Source organism: Protopterus annectens, chromosome 4.part0 (assembly GCF_019279795.1).
Source record: "Protopterus annectens isolate FY-2018-M chromosome 4.part0, PAN1.0, whole genome shotgun sequence".
Taxonomy (NCBI): domain Eukaryota; kingdom Metazoa; phylum Chordata; order Ceratodontiformes; family Protopteridae; genus Protopterus; species Protopterus annectens.
The window spans coordinates 640,892,845-640,909,319 of record NC_056733.1 but is presented as its reverse complement, the minus strand read 5'-3'; the positions used below and the strand labels follow the sequence as shown (position 1 = coordinate 640,909,319).

Here is a 16,475-nt window from a genome sequence, read left to right as displayed (position 1 = left end):
GGATTGCAGTCTTGCCCAGTGTTAAGTTGCACTTGGATAATTTTGGATGCATTATGTTGAGCAATTAGCCTGAAGGTGTGGATCCTTAACGAATATGGACACGCCTCCTCCTTTAGTGTTTCGGTCCAGGTTAGGGGGCGAAAGGTGTGGTATGAGTTATAGCCTGGTAATGCAGGGGTGTTGTCTGGAGCCTTGAACCAGGTCTCCATCACTGCACAGATGTCGATGTTCTCCATTTTAAGGAGTGCCTCAAGTGAGTGCATTTTAAGGTATAGACTTCTAGCATAGAGTAGCATTACCCTCAGATTTCGCTTGCTTATACCGGCTTTGGTAGTGAGTTTGTCATTTGAAACTTGCCTAAAAAAGGCACTATAGGGGTGGCAACATCCTTAGCCAGTATCCAGAATCCCAGGGGCGACAGGTGCAGGCCATCTGTGGCAAAGCATCGTGGTCTGTCGATCATGTCATCCCAGACAGACAGATACCCTTAGAATGACACCAGAAGCTTAGCCAATTGCTGAAGTCATTCATTTTGTCCTTGTACCATTCCAGGTGATGACAGGATGCTACTCAGGGCTTGGGTCACACCTGCCTGGGCCACATGATCGGAGAGCTCCTCCATGCGTCTTTTCAAGTAGTCCAGGGAGGTACATCTCAGGTCATTCACACCAACATGGACAAGGACAGAATCATATTTGTACTTGTTGTGGAGTGACCCGAGTGCTTGCGTTGTGTGGTGGATCCTGGCACCCGACAGGCAGCTGACAGTAGCTTTTTCCTTATTTAGCCTGGTGAGTGGGACATCGGTGTGCCTGACTATACAGTCAGTGTGTGTTGGGTATGCCATTTTGCTTATGGACTGAGGTCGAGTGGCACACTGATTTTGTGGGCTGTGTGTCATTTGGGTAGTGTTGTGGGATGGTGGTTGCTTGCGTTTCAGCTTTGGAGGTCTCTGTTGTTTGGGCGGATTTTTATTGAGAGCCTCCGCAAATGTAGGTATGTGTTTTGTGTTACTATGTGTGGGTTTAGGTGATGTTGGTGTAGGTTTTGATGGATTGTGTGTGTTGAGTGTGGTGTGGTGCAGGTGTTTACCTTCTCCTCTTGACTGCCTAGTACAGTCTTGGCTAGAGAGATCTTGGCTTCCAATTTGGCTATATAAATGTATCTCTCACAGGTTGCGGTGTTGGGTGGTAGGAGGAGAGGGTTGTCAGTGTACATGAGGCAATTGCTACATTGCCTGAAGATGCCCAGATTCATCAGGTGGACAGGGGAAAATGCCGGGAGCTGACCCTTAGACATGCCTGGATAGATGCTTATTAATTTAAGTACTAAAAACTGTTTTCCTCCTAACAAGTGAGGAAAGTTGAGGGCTGCAGTAATTTGTAGATTTAGTGCTTGAAACAAGTGCTGAGCACAAGGAAACATTTTGAGTGCTAAACTAGAAAACTGGCTAGTTCTAAGGGAAAATTAGAAGAGCAGACTTTCTGGCACCGGGAATAGTTTAACCCTAGTTAGACGGTGCTACGAGATGCGCAAAACCGCTCAAACATGGGTTTTTGAACAGAAAGATGAAAGGGATAGAAATAGCCCAAAATGGCCAGTAAAACTACAGATTCTGAGCTGAAACCACTCCTCCAGGGGCAGACTGCTCAAAGCTCACCACTCTCACTGATGAGCAGAGACGCTTCCTTCTATCTTAGTAAGGTATGGGCAATACAGAAAGTAAAAAACAGCCCAGAATTCAGCAAAATCTGAAAACCAGGCTCTACTGGTTATAGAAAGGCAGGAAACGAGTAGATAGAGAGGATTTTTTTTTTGTTTCGTTTTTTTTTTCAAAAATTAAAACAGATACAGTAAAACAAACACTTTTAAAGCGAAAAATGGCTATTGCACTTGAGTGTGTAGCCCTCAACAAAGAAAGCAAAAATAAAGCAATGGCACTCTGAACAGTTAACTGAAGTGCAAATCAATAAAATAAATTTCTCTTTGCCAAGGACACAGCATGATCAACTCGGGACCTCCTCAGAGTGTGGCAAGGGTGCCAAGCAGAGGGGACCTCTGGGAAAATGAGCAGGAGACATTTATATTACAGGAGGTTTACTCAAGTATGATAATGGTTTGCTGGGTGGGCACTTAGCATTATGGATACAAGGAAAACTGTGGGTTGGAAAGTACTTAAATAGGTTACACAACAGACAATAGCAATAAAAGAGGGGAGAGAGGGACTCTGGACGTTAGACTACCATAAGGGGTGGAAGCCAGAGGCACAGCCTTTTAAAACCACAACAAGAGAGGTTGGGAGGGTTAGGAAAAATTCAAACTGGAGCTCCAGTCCTATCAGTAGCAAGGTAGACAGAACTGCACCAGAATGCAACTTTAAGCAGGTATATACAGCTATAAGAATTGTGTGTGTGTGTGTGTGTGTGTGTGTGTGTGTGTGTGTGTGAGAAAGGATAGACTAAGGGCAAGCAAGCAGAAGTGTCACACCATAGGAGATGTACTGTTGTACAATGTTAAAAGTGTAATATTTGTACCACTTATATCATGTACAGTAGTTAATAGTGCACACAATGTTGCCTATGTACATTACTGTTTTCCCTAGTGTACTGCAGTGGAAGGGAGAACAAGGATGCAACATGTTGCTCGTCTGCAACTAATATGTGTAACTAGGCATATGTGGCACATGAACATTTCAGCCTCTACGGCCATGTCTCTGTAATCTTAGTAGCTTAACTTCATATAAAACTTTAATGAAGTGAAATTGTAGGGAACTCCTTCACACAGTTAGGGGATCTATGCAGTCACTCTGCTGAGAGGAAAGATATTTGTTTGTGGCAGTGCACAGTGTACACATCGGGATGTGCCTTTGTATTCCCCATGATCACATAGCTTATGTACGTTACACTGGGCAGCAAACCTCCACTTCTTGGACCCTGGACATTCAGATACAGTATTTTGCACAGCATGTCCCTAACTGTACCCCTGTAAGTCCCTATATGCACTCCACAGTAAATCTCACGACACTTTGCAGAACCCCATTTGCATACTTACTGTGAAGTTATATTCCATCCGAAATGCAGTTCTGCATCCTGTTACTCCATTGAGTGGGAACTTATATTATGAATTATGCAGCACTGTGGCATGCTGTTTAGCTAGCTAGCTTTATGTGATTGTCTATGAATTCAAGCTACAAAAAAATTAGATATCTACTTAGATAACACTCTTGTAGTACGACTTCACAGCAACACGGATGTCTCCGATAGGTCTGCAGTATTTTTTCTACTTTTTAAGTAATTACTACTGCAGAACATATGAAAATATCACCACTGATGAATGGATGGACATACGATGTGATTATTCTATAATAATTGTGAATGCCATACATGAAACTTTTCCCCACTTCAGGAAAAAGTGTGTTATCAGTGCCTGTGGTCATTTTAGGAATTTTTTTTGTCCCAAAGAAGTCTTCCCATGTTTGGCAGTTTACATTTGGGACAAACTCCTTGTTCCTTCTACAGAAGCTGTCAGTGAACAGCTGAGTAAGATCCAGAGAATACAAGACAGGAAAAATGTTGTAGCTTAAAGAAAAGACTGGTGACAAGAAAAGAAAGGGCGTACCACAGCCTCACAAAAAAGTGAATGGGGTACATAATCAGAAGGCTGCATGCAAGGACAGAGTGATTAGCTTCAGACATTAACAGTAGGAAAACCATACCAGGAAGATATAGCTCAGAGAGAGAAAGTCATGAAAAAGGTCTTAAGGAAGACAGGACCAGGGAACCCAGGGTTAAGGAAAATAATTAACTGGGTGGTACACACTGATCATAGAAGGAGACACGAAGGACAGCTATACAGTGTCCGGAAGACAACAAATTAGGCCTGGTGTTTTTCAGCATCAATTCAAAACAGAACATCTGTGACTTTCCAGCCAAGAAGTGGACACTAAAAAAAATTACAAAGGCATTACTTCCAGGAAGAGCCTGGACCATATTCAACTCTGTTTACAATGAAACTGCAATCCAACCAATTATGTCACATGCGGCACAGAATTATTAAGAGACCTAAGAACTACAGTGGACAAGTGAAGGTCAGTGTCAATAACCCCGGCCTTACTACAGATGGACCTCACATTGGAATACAGTAGTCTATACGGGACACCAGTGATCAGCATGTGATGGAAAAACAAGCTTTTTGGACCCCCCCCCCAGAGGCAGAGAATAGTTACTGCATGATTTTGTCCAATGGTGGCCAGAATGAAGCAAATTCCTGTCACAGTGTCAAAAACCTAAACACTTAAAATAAACAAAAGGCAGCACCAATGGGAAACGTATGTGCCTCATACCTCCATGTCTTCAAAGGAGTCCCAGTTGGCAGCACAATTTATAAACCAAATCTGATTATCACTGGGGCACAAAGTAATAGAATAAAATGTTAGATGCCTTTCACAGACATACCCCATATCCCAATTACAGAAGAGACAACTCAGCAGTCAAAAAAACAAAAGCAGTCTATCCCCTAAAACAGAACAGAATTAGCAACCAGAACAGCCCTGCCAGTAATGGCTGATGTATTAGAGCAACTGTAGTTAAACTGTTATTACAGATATGGGCAAATCAACTTCAGGTATTAAAGCAAATAACTATGTATTCACTAGCAGGACAATCAGCAGAACAATTCCAACAGTTTTAGCTGGACAGGCATTATGAAAAATAAAAGGTGCTTCTTGAAGAAACACCCAACTACTTGAGGAACTAGTTAGGAGTACTATATCTTGCTCCTCCCTAGCAGACATGCTTATGACATTGCACAAAGTGGACTGACACACTAGTACACGGAGCAGAAAGTGACAAAGAATCCACAGAAACCCAAAGCCAAAAGAGCAGAAATAGCATTATGGAGAAGTAAAAGAGCAACATATAATCCACACAAACCAGCAATGAGCACAAACCATTAGTACAAAAAAGGACTAGGGTTACTCAGAGATGAAAAGGCAAGAAGGAATATACAAAAATCAGACAGGAGCACAAAAAGCCAGCAATAAAAATAATACTGCAGACAAGAACTTCAGATTAACATACAGCTGGCTTCAGGGAAAAATGCTTAATTGCACACAGTTAAACTGTGGCATTTCTGAAGAGAAAGGCTAATGATAATAAAGCCTGTGGATGAAATATGATAAGAACAACTTTCTGACCTCTCCAAAGCAGGCGCTCAATCAGCTGCAAGTTCCAACTCCTGGGTCTCTGAAGTTTCAAAATCACTGGTGTTACATGCAAACCCTAAAGCAGACTAGCAAAACTGGTGTGGAAGAAATATCAAAACAGTGGTTATGGCAATGGCATTACAGCTAAGCCAAGACATTGCAATGCAACAGCAACAGAAACTGCAGAACATATCAAAGAACAGTCTACAAGATTCAGTCAATTCTCAACTGTGAAATGAGGTAGTATTTCACAACAGCACATCCACAAGGCTAGAGAGTACATTTTTGGAAGAGAATAAAACTGCTTACTGTAGCTAACCTGCATGTAAAAAAATAAGAAAAAGTTCACAGAAGTAAAGGTTGCTGGGAACATTGCACAATAGGTATAATAAAAGCCAATGAGGAACCAACGCTCCTGTCACTGCAGCCCAGAAACAATTTCAAAGACACAATACAGATGTAAGAGTTTATATGTTTGGGGAGGTATGTTGGTGTGGAGGGCACAGTAGACTGTACGAGTTAATCAATGGATCCACTCATTTCGTCACCGAGAGAGCTGTAAACAAGCAACACAAAAGGCATTCACGGAAGCACTTTGGAGGGTATGTAACAGCTTGAGAGTGGGAAAAGACTGATGGTGAAGAACTACAATGTTAAAAACACAAAGGGTAATCTAAATAGGCTGTCACTTTCTAAAAAGATTGTAATGTAATAAATGTTGGAAATGTTTTGGCTTACTTGAGAAAAATGTTCCATCTTTTAGGTTGTGTACATAAGAAAGGTCTGCTACCTGTGAAAAGATTAGCATGTGGAGCACCTGGTTTGACAGAAAAGGACAGAACAGCATAGAGTTCTAGTAGGCTGAACTGCATGGACATTGTCCTGAAGTTAGGTAACGGCAACAGTTGTGGTAACAAGGTTGTGCTAATGCAAGTGGCTCTGTGCATCTGAACTGGAAACTTGCTTTTTGAGATGACAGTATAATGTTATTCATTGAAAGAAGGTGATAAAATAAAAACCGTCAGCAAAGAACTGATGATTTGCAGGATATAGGCAGTGTTCTAGCTGAGGCTATCATAACATCTCACACACATTACATTTATCCTTACACTCACTTTGTCTGTATGTACCTATAAATAAAAAAATGAAACAAACAGGCTGCCAGTACGGCTGGAAAGGGGGTTGAGAAGGGGGCGCCCAATGCCTGGGTGATCTATAGTGAAGACCAGCAACCTCACAGAACACATCAAGCTTAACACAAGGGTGACAATGACATCATGCACATTAATTGACAAACTCTATATAGTCAACCTGAATACTACTGCTTTATACTGCAATGCACTTAACATTTTTTCTAATATTAGCGTTTTATGTGTATTCAACTGCAATCCGTTGCAGTGTCTACTGTTATAATACCGCATCATGCTTCAATTAACTTAAATGTTTAACAGCAGATATTGTCACTTAATATGTTTTAGCCATGAGATGGCTAAAGACATCCCATTGGCCAGTCCACTTACCCAGTGGTGGTAAACAAATGTAAAATAAATAAAAGACAGAACAGTGCGTTTTACCACAATGGCATGAGCTTGCTTACTGAGGGGAACTGATATGCTGCAGGCAGGCTCTACTACCACTCTCTCACAGTACTTAGTTCCTCAGTCCGATTCTCAGATGAGGAGCAGTCTGACTGAAGTTTGCATGCCCTCTCTATACAATTTGAACTTTTTCAGAGGTCTCTTGTTGCCTAAAGCATTCAAAAGACATGCTAGCAGAGGACTACCGTGTTGACAAGATTTTATTTTTCATACATTTCATCTCTACCCTCACAAGGTAGTTTGTACTCCCTTTAAAATGACTCGTCCTTGACAAAGGGAGCAGTTTTTCTTCATTTGCATGCAATGATTGTGGTTCAAGTTCTTGATTTCATAGCCTCTACAACCTATGCCACTTTCCCTCCCCCATTCTTTCTCATTGAATCACCCGAATTTGTGCATTTAAACCCCAGTTCATTGCAAAGATAGCTAAAAACAGCAGTCTTATGCTGCATTCAAGCTACTACTTCCGAAACAACTGCCAGACCTTCCCAGATGCTCCAAGCTCCACGCAACTGCCCTGCTGTTCATCTTTCTCACAAAGTTTTCACTACAGACTTCTTTTTTTTGACAGACTGCCCATAAATTTAATTCATCCTCATTTTTCACACAAAGATTATCCAAAAACTATTTGGATAACAATTTCACTTCAGCAGTAGTGTGTGTATTTAATTGACCTTAGCAATTTATATCTCAAGGCGCAAGACTACAAGTGCATGTCAACATCTACACAACAGTATGCCACGTAGATTAAAATAGAGATTCTTGTCTGAAAATGCAAGATTTGATCAGACAGAAAGACTTAAAAAAAAAAAAAAAAAAAAAAATAAGCAGGGTCTTCAAGACATATGTGAAGGAATTAAAAGTCACTGAAGGCTTTCTGAGGGCACTGCATAAAAAAGTAGGGCCTTAACGGTATGTGTGCAGTGAAACATGGAAACTAAAGACATTAAGACACTGGAGGGTTTCTGGGTACTGCACAACACCTAGATGACATTACAGGCAGAAAATAACTCTAGTTATAGTCAGAAAAACTCTAGGATGAGATTAACTACAGTGGAAAGTTGAGATTTTCCATTTAATTCAGAGACAGCATATTTCAGAATTGCAAAGACTTTTACTTCGGAGTGATACTCCAACAGGCTAACGTGGGTGTTTGAATTCTACAGAAAATGGGAACTGATAGCACATACCAATACTCTGCATCAGGCATAAAGAATTACTCACATCATGCCGAATGTCAAGATTTTTTAATAACAGGGGAGCACTGCAAAGTAAGCACTTTCTTAAGCCTGGATCAGCTTTCTTATAGGCATTAGATGGCCAAAGATGAACCTAGTTGATCAGCTCAAACTAAGCAGCTTGCAGCAGACATGTGGGCACAAAGATGATGACCAAGAGAAAGATGACCAGGACTTTCAAAAGGGTACATGGCCGTTGAGCAGCCAGATGGAACAGGCAGGACCAAGTGGCCAATGGATAGCTCTCTTAAGGGATGAGTTTTTCTGCCACAAGAACCTCTATTTAAAAAACAGAAAGATAGCCCCAAGAACAAAGTGTGATGGTTAAGATTTCAGAAGACAGCAGGTGGGCACACAAGCTCAGAATGGGGATGGCAGTGTCTGCACGCAATGTGCATTCAACGTGCAACAGCAGACATAAGAGTAACATCAAAAAAGAAAATTCCTTGTCACTTACATATGGCAGATGACTGACTTCCCACTATTCTGTCAATGTCAGTGGCTCAGAAGATAGCCCACACACCTTTGTAGCTCGAAAATCAGAAGACGTTGGTTCTATGCCCATACCAAGAGTTTGGATACTGCATAATAGGGTAGTAGGTGATGCACTCAAGTGTACCATTCTTTGGAAGACACATTAAGCCTAGGCCATATTTACACCAGTTAGATAGCTCATGTCGCCTCACAGTAAGACGCTGTCCGGTTCGATTCTCAGCTAGAGAGTCTTCTGTGTGGAGACATGTGTGAATGGGCATACCTTCGTTGAAGGTTGTGCGTCAGGGCTGATAACTCGGCACGTAAAAATCAACTACCAATCATTAGCGGACCGGAGTTCCACTGTGGCGACCCCTAACCGGGAAAAGCCGAAAGAAACAAGATAGCTCACGTAGGATGTACAAAAAAAATCCAATGGTATTTACCAAAAAAAAAAAAAAAAGGGAGTAGGAAAACTTCTCTGTAGCCCTGAGCAAGTCCCCCTCCCCACATCAGGAAGAACAGTGCATCAGGTCTCTCTTGAAGACAAGCCTCAGGTCTCCCTGGACTAACTTGATTAAAAAAATCAACTACCTAAATAAATACATAAACAAATAAATGGTTACTGAAATCTAACCCCTTAGAAAGCACAATCCCCAAAAGGATAATATAGAGGACAGTATCAGGTAGGATATGGGGGTACTTGCCTACTCTACAAGCTCAATCAGTACATTAAATACAAAGCTCTGTTACCACATCCCCGTTTACCATTACTGACACAACCAAAGAAAATTCAAAGTAGAAATATAAGCAGAACTGTTTTTAGACCCATCAAAGGTGTGACACCATAGGTCACTCAGGACTAATAAAACAGATTTCAGCAATTAGGTTTCCACCTCCAAATCCATAAATGCTTCAACAGTTCATAAATTCATACTAGGCAACTGTATCAGTCGCTCATTTGGACCCCAACTACTGTATTTTCCACTACCTGCTACTCTCTTTCTATGATGGTACCTGGGGATGAGTGGACATGTATTTGCAATTACCCACCGAATCATCCAGGTTTCGTTTCTCAAAAGGGTGAGAGAGATGCTTTGTTTAATATGAAAGAAAAATCTGTTCTTTGGATGAGGTATCTATCATGTCAAAAGGTTCAGTTTATGTTACAGTAAAGATTAAGGAGTACAGTGGTCTTCCAAATGTTTAGGTGGCCACTTTGGACTGGGTTATTTGTGGATCTGCAGGCCATGCAGAGGTCAGCAGTATAGCATTGCTACGAGACAGACAGACAGTCAGCTCTAATGCACTCTGCATAAGTAAAGGAACTCTGGCCCAAGACTATTTATGAGAAAATGTTGGTTTCTTTTGAGTTGGCAATATGTCTAGACAGGTACATGTCAAAGTGCACATTGCATTCAAACATGAGCCTAATCACAGAGGAGTACAAAAATATGACAACATCCTTCCTTGGACCTTGAGAAAATACCTTTAGTAATCAGCTAGGCCAAGCAGAAGGATTTCCCAACAACTGTGACTACATGGTGGTCAAAGCACAACTTTGTGTCCACAACTGCGGCCAGGTCTCAAAACTTTGTCCATTTTGAAGGGGTATCATTAATAAGGTAGGAGCAATGGTGTCCTAGCTTGCTGAAATGATCCAATACTACACTATTCTGGCCTTTAGTTTGAGACCACAGTCATGGCATCATTTGTTTGTGCACAGCAGACCTTAGGGAAGTCCCCAAGAAGCTGGTGATAGCTCCAAGTTTACAAACATTAGCAAACTTAGTCAGTTTAGAGGCCTTTTATCATCAAGCATGGATGTCAGAAATGTAAATGCCAAACATGAGTGACCCTGGCACTGAGACCTGGGAGGCAATGCTGTAACAAGCCTTTTCAAAGATGATGCATCCCCAATCTTGATTTGCTGGGTTCCGTCAGTCAGCCAGTTGACTATCAAATGGTTAACATAAGACAATTTGTTAAGTTTACCTGCAACAACCAAGTGAAGAATATCATCAAATGCTTTGATTAGGTAAAAGTGAGTTTTGTGTACAGACTTTCATATGTCTAGGGCTTCAATGCCTTTTTCAAAGACATCGACCAGGACTGAAGCAAAGTTACTTTAGCCTGACACTGTGCATATTTATAAAAAGGTCCATAACGATACATTCCATTGTCTTGCAAACAGGTTTTGTGAACTTTACGGGATCTATACATACTAGAATTAGTGGTGGGGCCAACCTTGTGTACAGCAGTAACCATCTCAGTTCTAAAAGCCTCAGACATTAAACCAGATGACAAGGTTGTGGTTGAACAGATTACAGAACAGGCCAGTAAGGCAACTGCTTCATACTGGCAAGGAAGGACCCTGACACACTGTTGGGCCCCACAGAGATAGTATTTTTTTTACATCAAAGGCTCTTTAGGACTTATTCAAGGGTGATGGGGGGGGGGGGTTAAAAGGGTCACATGTACACAGATTGACATTGATAAGGGAGGACATCAGAAATAATTTTGTCTGCTGATTATCTTGTCTTCGGGAGCAGAGTACAGCCATTATGTATAAACATCAAGCAGTGCTGGGTGTTCTTTCTAGCCTTCCTGACATAGATGAAGGAATTTTGACAGTCTTTGACAGAAGAGAAAATTCTGAATGCATACTCTGCATTGGAAAAATATGATCCTTTTCCAAACTTTTTCAGTTTATTGTTTTGAGGTGTAGGGTTTTCTATTTGGGGCTGAGGAAAAGGAGATTTTTTTCTTCTTGTGTTGGAGAACTTATTTACACAAAATAAAAGTTCCACCAAAGGTGTTTACTCAAACCTGGCAATGCATTTGTTGTGGATCAAGATGAAAGGTTGATGAAAATATTGAAGTGAGAATAGAACCCCACTACAAATGCAGCAGTATTTACTGTTGATCTTCAGAGGAAGGGGGATCCTCAGATCATCAGGTTTTTGAAGAAAATTTGCCAGAGAGAAATCTCTGAAGGTGATAGGGTATGTGAGGATTTGGCCTGTATTTTGTTGGGTTCTATGCTCGACTGTCAGACCTAACTGATGAAAATGTAATTATATTTGTAGAATGTAAATGATGCTATGATGGTGATAATCAGGTCAAAAACATATGATCATCTTGTAGAAGAGTGCACAATCGGGTTTAATTTTTCATTTATGAAGTCTAGGAAGCACTGAACATATTTATGTTGTAGCAGAACAAAGTATCCCATTTAAGAGAGGGACCAAAATCCCCATGTAGAACAAGGTTTTGTTTCATAGTGAAGGACTCCAGCTTATTTAGATATGTCTCATGGGTCACGGATGACACACAATGGGTTCTACTGTTAGCAAGAACTAGTAATGGGTCTTCTTCACCATTTCGAGGATATGAAGGAGTTTGTAGTAATTTTTTCAGTTGTAGAAGTCTAGAGGTTAAGGAATACATGCACGCGTACACACAAATATTATATACATTATATTACACACACACACACACACACACACACACACACACACACACACACACATCTCTATGGCCAATTTGGTGGCCAATCCACCTACAGCATGCCTTGTGGAATGCGGGAGGAAACATAAAACCTGGAGGAAACCAACGCTAACACATGGAGAACATGCAGATTCCACTCAAAAAGTACCCCAGCCAAAAATCAAACCCTGAAATCTCTTGCTGTGAGGTGATAACACTATTCCCTGTGCCACTGTGCTACACACAATGTTTACATTCATAGATATCCCATGGCCACAGAGTCTCATCATTCACTCCTTGCCAGTACCCTTCCTTAGGTTGCACCTTTTTTCTCCAGGAGGGCCATACCAGCCAGTCAATCAATCAACAGAGTAAACCTGCCATCCAGTTTGTGTTTAAAAGATAGTGAGCTGCACAGCTTTACTTGCAGGGGAAGTTTATTCCAGATGTTTGGGAGGCAATGGGTTTTAAAATTGCCTTTTCACTGTGTTTTATCTACTGGCAAAGAGTTTGGTCCCTAGTTCTAGATGTACTGGAGATATTGAACTTGCGTGGAAATACCTCTAATGGCAGAGTAAGTGAGATAGAGACTTCCCCTCAAGAGTGCAAGACACTGAATAAAAGAATACAACTTCCATTCTGTCCTTGATCGCTCTGGGACTTTAGGCCTGCAATCTTTTTGATGTGGAACCTTTACAATTGTTTGACAGGTTTAGTAAGATACAGTTCAAAATGGGTACTGTACTCACCAACTGGCCTGATAAATGCAGAGTACAAGGGAGTGATTATCTCTTTGGAACTTGATGATATTCCTTTAGCAATGAGATGGGCTAAGCAAAATGTTTTCCTGTCAACTGTTGTCACATGATAAAACTGTTGTCACATAAGTCAAAAAAAGAAAGCCATCACGAGAAGTATCTAGGTCCTTAACTACATGTTGCTACTAATCACGTACTTAGCACCACGAGACTATAAAGCATATTTTAGTAAGACAATAAAACTTACTGCAACTGGCCTACATGTAAAAATTAAAAAAATGTGTGTGTGTGGGGGGGGGGGGGTCAGAGCACAACAGGTATAATAAAAATTAAAGAGAAACCAATGCTACTGTCACTGTAGCCTAGAAACAGTGCTAGAAAATGTGAACTACCATGTCTATTCACTGGTAGTCTGAATCTAGCTTTGTTTATATGCTTGTTGTTTGTTTGCTTGTTATTTCCCTGGAACACTAATTCCACCTAATACGCGGCTTCTCAGCGCTTCTGTGGATCACTAGTGATATCTGCATTGCTTACTGTACTTATTTCCTGGTTTCACTTGAAAGAAAGTTACTGTTTGTCGTTTTTGCATTTAAGTTACCTGTAATACATTGCACTTAAGTTACCTGGCACTTGCTCGCTAAAGCAATTATATAAGTCAGCACTAAAAATTAAAAACACTGCACCCCCACTTCCCACTGGCCCTCGTTTTCAATTATTAAGGAATTCCCAATATTATTCTAGCATGTCCAAAGGTCAGTTGTCAATCTCCTCTCCGGTCCAGCTGGTGAATCTGGGAATCTTGAGGCAATGTTACAACTGCCTCATGTACACAGACAACCCTCTCCTCCTCCAAACAAATTCCAACACATGTGAGAGATGCAACCATATAGCCAAACTGGAGGCTAAGCTCTCTCAACTCAGTACTGGCATAACCAGTCAGGAGGAGAAGGAAACCACACTCTCACTCACTACAATTCCAGTCTCACATAGACCTACCACGACAGCAAACCAAACACATAATCACACAAAAACATACTCGGAGGCTCTAAATAAAGATCTGCCTAAGCAGCAGAGACCTCCAAAGCAGACACCCAAGCAACCACTACCCCAAAACAAAACACGTGCAACACATATCTCACAAAGCCAGTGTGCCGAACAGTCACAGCCCTTAAGACTAAACAACACTCCTGATACACTTGTAATAGGTGACTATCGTCAGGCACACTGACGTCCCGCTCACCAGGCTGAACAAGGAGAGGGTCACTGTGAGCAGCCTGTCGGGCGCTAGGATCCGCCACATAACACAAGCACTCAGGTCACTCCAAGGCAAGTACAAATATGACTCGGTCATTGTCCATGCTGGTGTGAATGACCTGAGACGTACCTCCCTGGACTACATGAAAAGAGACAAAGGAGCTCTCTGAGCATGTAGCCCAGGCCGGTATGACCCTGATCTTGAGTAGCATCTTACCCTCACCAAGAATGATGCCACAATATGAAGACAAGATGATCAATTTCAACAATTGGCTTAAGTACTGGTGTCATTCAAAGGGGATCCAATGCCTGTCAGCTTGGGATGATATGCTCGACAAGCCACGATGCTTCGCTAGGGACTGCTTGCACCTGTCACCCCTTGGCTTTCGGATATTGGCAAAGGCTCTTGCTACCCCCATAGTGCCTTTCTTAGGCAAGGCTCAAAAGACAAACCCACCTCCATAGGTATCACAAAGGATAAGAAACTAGGAGTAATGCTACTCAACGCCAGAAGTCTAAACCTCAAGATGCACGCACTCGAAACTCTCCTTAGCATGGAGAACATCGATATCTGTGCAGTAACAGAAACCTGGTTCAGGGCTCCCGAGAGCACCCCAGCACTACCAGGTTATACCTCATACCATGCTTTTTGGCCCCAAAACTTGGACCGAACCACAAAAGGAGGGGGAGTATAGATATTCAAAGATACCCACACCTCCAGGTTGGTGACAAAACACGAAGCATCAGAAACTATCCATGTGCAACTAACAGTGGGTAAAACTGCCTTCCAGTTTATAGCCTGCTACAGACCACCCTCCCAAACCCAGGAACCCCACTCGGCCTTTCTGAGAACACTGGAAAATATGAAGGTCTCTCCAAACACCATTATATCGGGCGACTTCAACTACCCAAACATAGACTGGGAGCATTACTCTAGCTCCAACACCCTAGCCCAAAGGTTCCTAGAATTTATAAACTCAAATGCTATGGAACAACTTGTTACCACTCCCACAAGAGGGGAAAACATACTGGACCTGATCATCACCAACATGGGGACTCTATGCTCCAGACCAGAAGTGTATCCCTCACTGGTAAGATCAGACCATAAACTAATCTCACTGGATATTCACATCCCCACCCCACCCCCTGCCCAGAAAACCACAGTGAAAAACTTCTCTAAAGCAAATTTCACACTCCTCAAAACAGAGGTGGAATCCTTCAAAGCCTCCGGGCCTGTGGAAAATACGGCCCAGACCGCAGAATCCGTTATAAACGCATTCTATGAACACCTTCAGGAATGCATGCATCATGCGATCCCAAATAAAACCAAGACCCAATCCTCCAAAAGCAGACGTCTTGTCTGGTGGACCCCAGCCATAAACAAACTATACAATAGAAGGAGGAAGCTACTAAATGATAGAGCAAAATCCCAAACAGGGAAGGCATCACTGATCAGTATTAGCAAAAAACTACGGGCACTCATAAAATTGTCTAAGGCCAGCTTCGAGAGAAAAATTGCACAGGACACTAAGGATAATCACAAGGCTTTCTTTAGTTATGTTAGGAACCTGGGTGGTAATTCCCAGATATGCTCAGAATTAGTCCAAAATGACAAAAAATACACTGAACCCACAGACATTGCCAACATCCTAGCTGACAGGTTCAGTGCAAACTTCTCCCCACCAAAAGGGCAAATATCTATCCCAGCAGAGTGCTGACCCCTGACATCTCAGATGCTCAGGTAAGAGCCGCCCTCTCCAAAGCAAAAAACACAGCATCAATGGGACCAGATGGTGTCCCGGGCTGCAACCTACATGAACTCCAAGAAGAGCTAAACCCAAACATAAAACTACTGTTCAATCTCAGCCTTACTACAGGATATGTGCCCAAAGAGTGGCATACAGCAACAGTGGTCCCTCTCCATAAAGGTGGTGCCTCAACGGATCCTGGAAACTATCGCCCCATAAGCCTGACTAGCTTGGTCTGCAAAGCTATGGAAAGGATCATCATGGACCTCATAAATAAAGATATTGGGGACCTACAGACACTGGATCCTACCCAGTTCGGCTTTGTTAAGGGCAGATCCTGCCTCTTAAACCTGGTTGATTTCTTTGAAACAGTCACCAAGGCCATTGACGAGGGGAAGGTGGTCCACACAGCCTACCTGGACCTCGCAAAAGCCTTCGATACAATACCCCACTTGGGCATTATAAATAAGCTCACCAGCTTAAATATAAACCCCTATGTCACTAGATGGATTGCAAACTGGCTCAAGGACAGAACCCACATGGTTAGAATTGCTGGAGCCATGTCAGACTCCAAACCAGTTACAAGTGGTGTCCCACAAGGCTCAGTCCTGGGACCTCTCTTGTTCGGTATATATTTCTCGGAGGTACAGGCCAACACGGAAGGACTGTGGCTGACCAAGTTCGCAGATGACTACAAACTGGGCGCCATA

The 16,475-nt window shown here is 42.1% G+C and overlaps 2 protein-coding genes across 5 annotated transcripts in view; one reads left to right on the top strand and one right to left on the bottom strand.

The window, feature by feature from the left end:
- Positions 1-16,475, bottom strand: part of TMEM120B (transmembrane protein 120B) — a 419,384-nt gene that overhangs the window by 391,229 nt on the left and 11,680 nt on the right. The gene's annotated exons all lie outside the window — the stretch shown is intronic.
- Positions 5,661-16,475, top strand: part of LRRC43 (leucine rich repeat containing 43) — a 1,074,258-nt gene continuing 1,063,443 nt past the window's right edge. The window contains exon 1 of the mRNA XM_044068605.1: positions 5,661-5,805. The gene's annotated coding sequence lies outside the window, so the exon portion shown is untranslated. The remainder of the gene's footprint in view (positions 5,806-16,475) is intronic.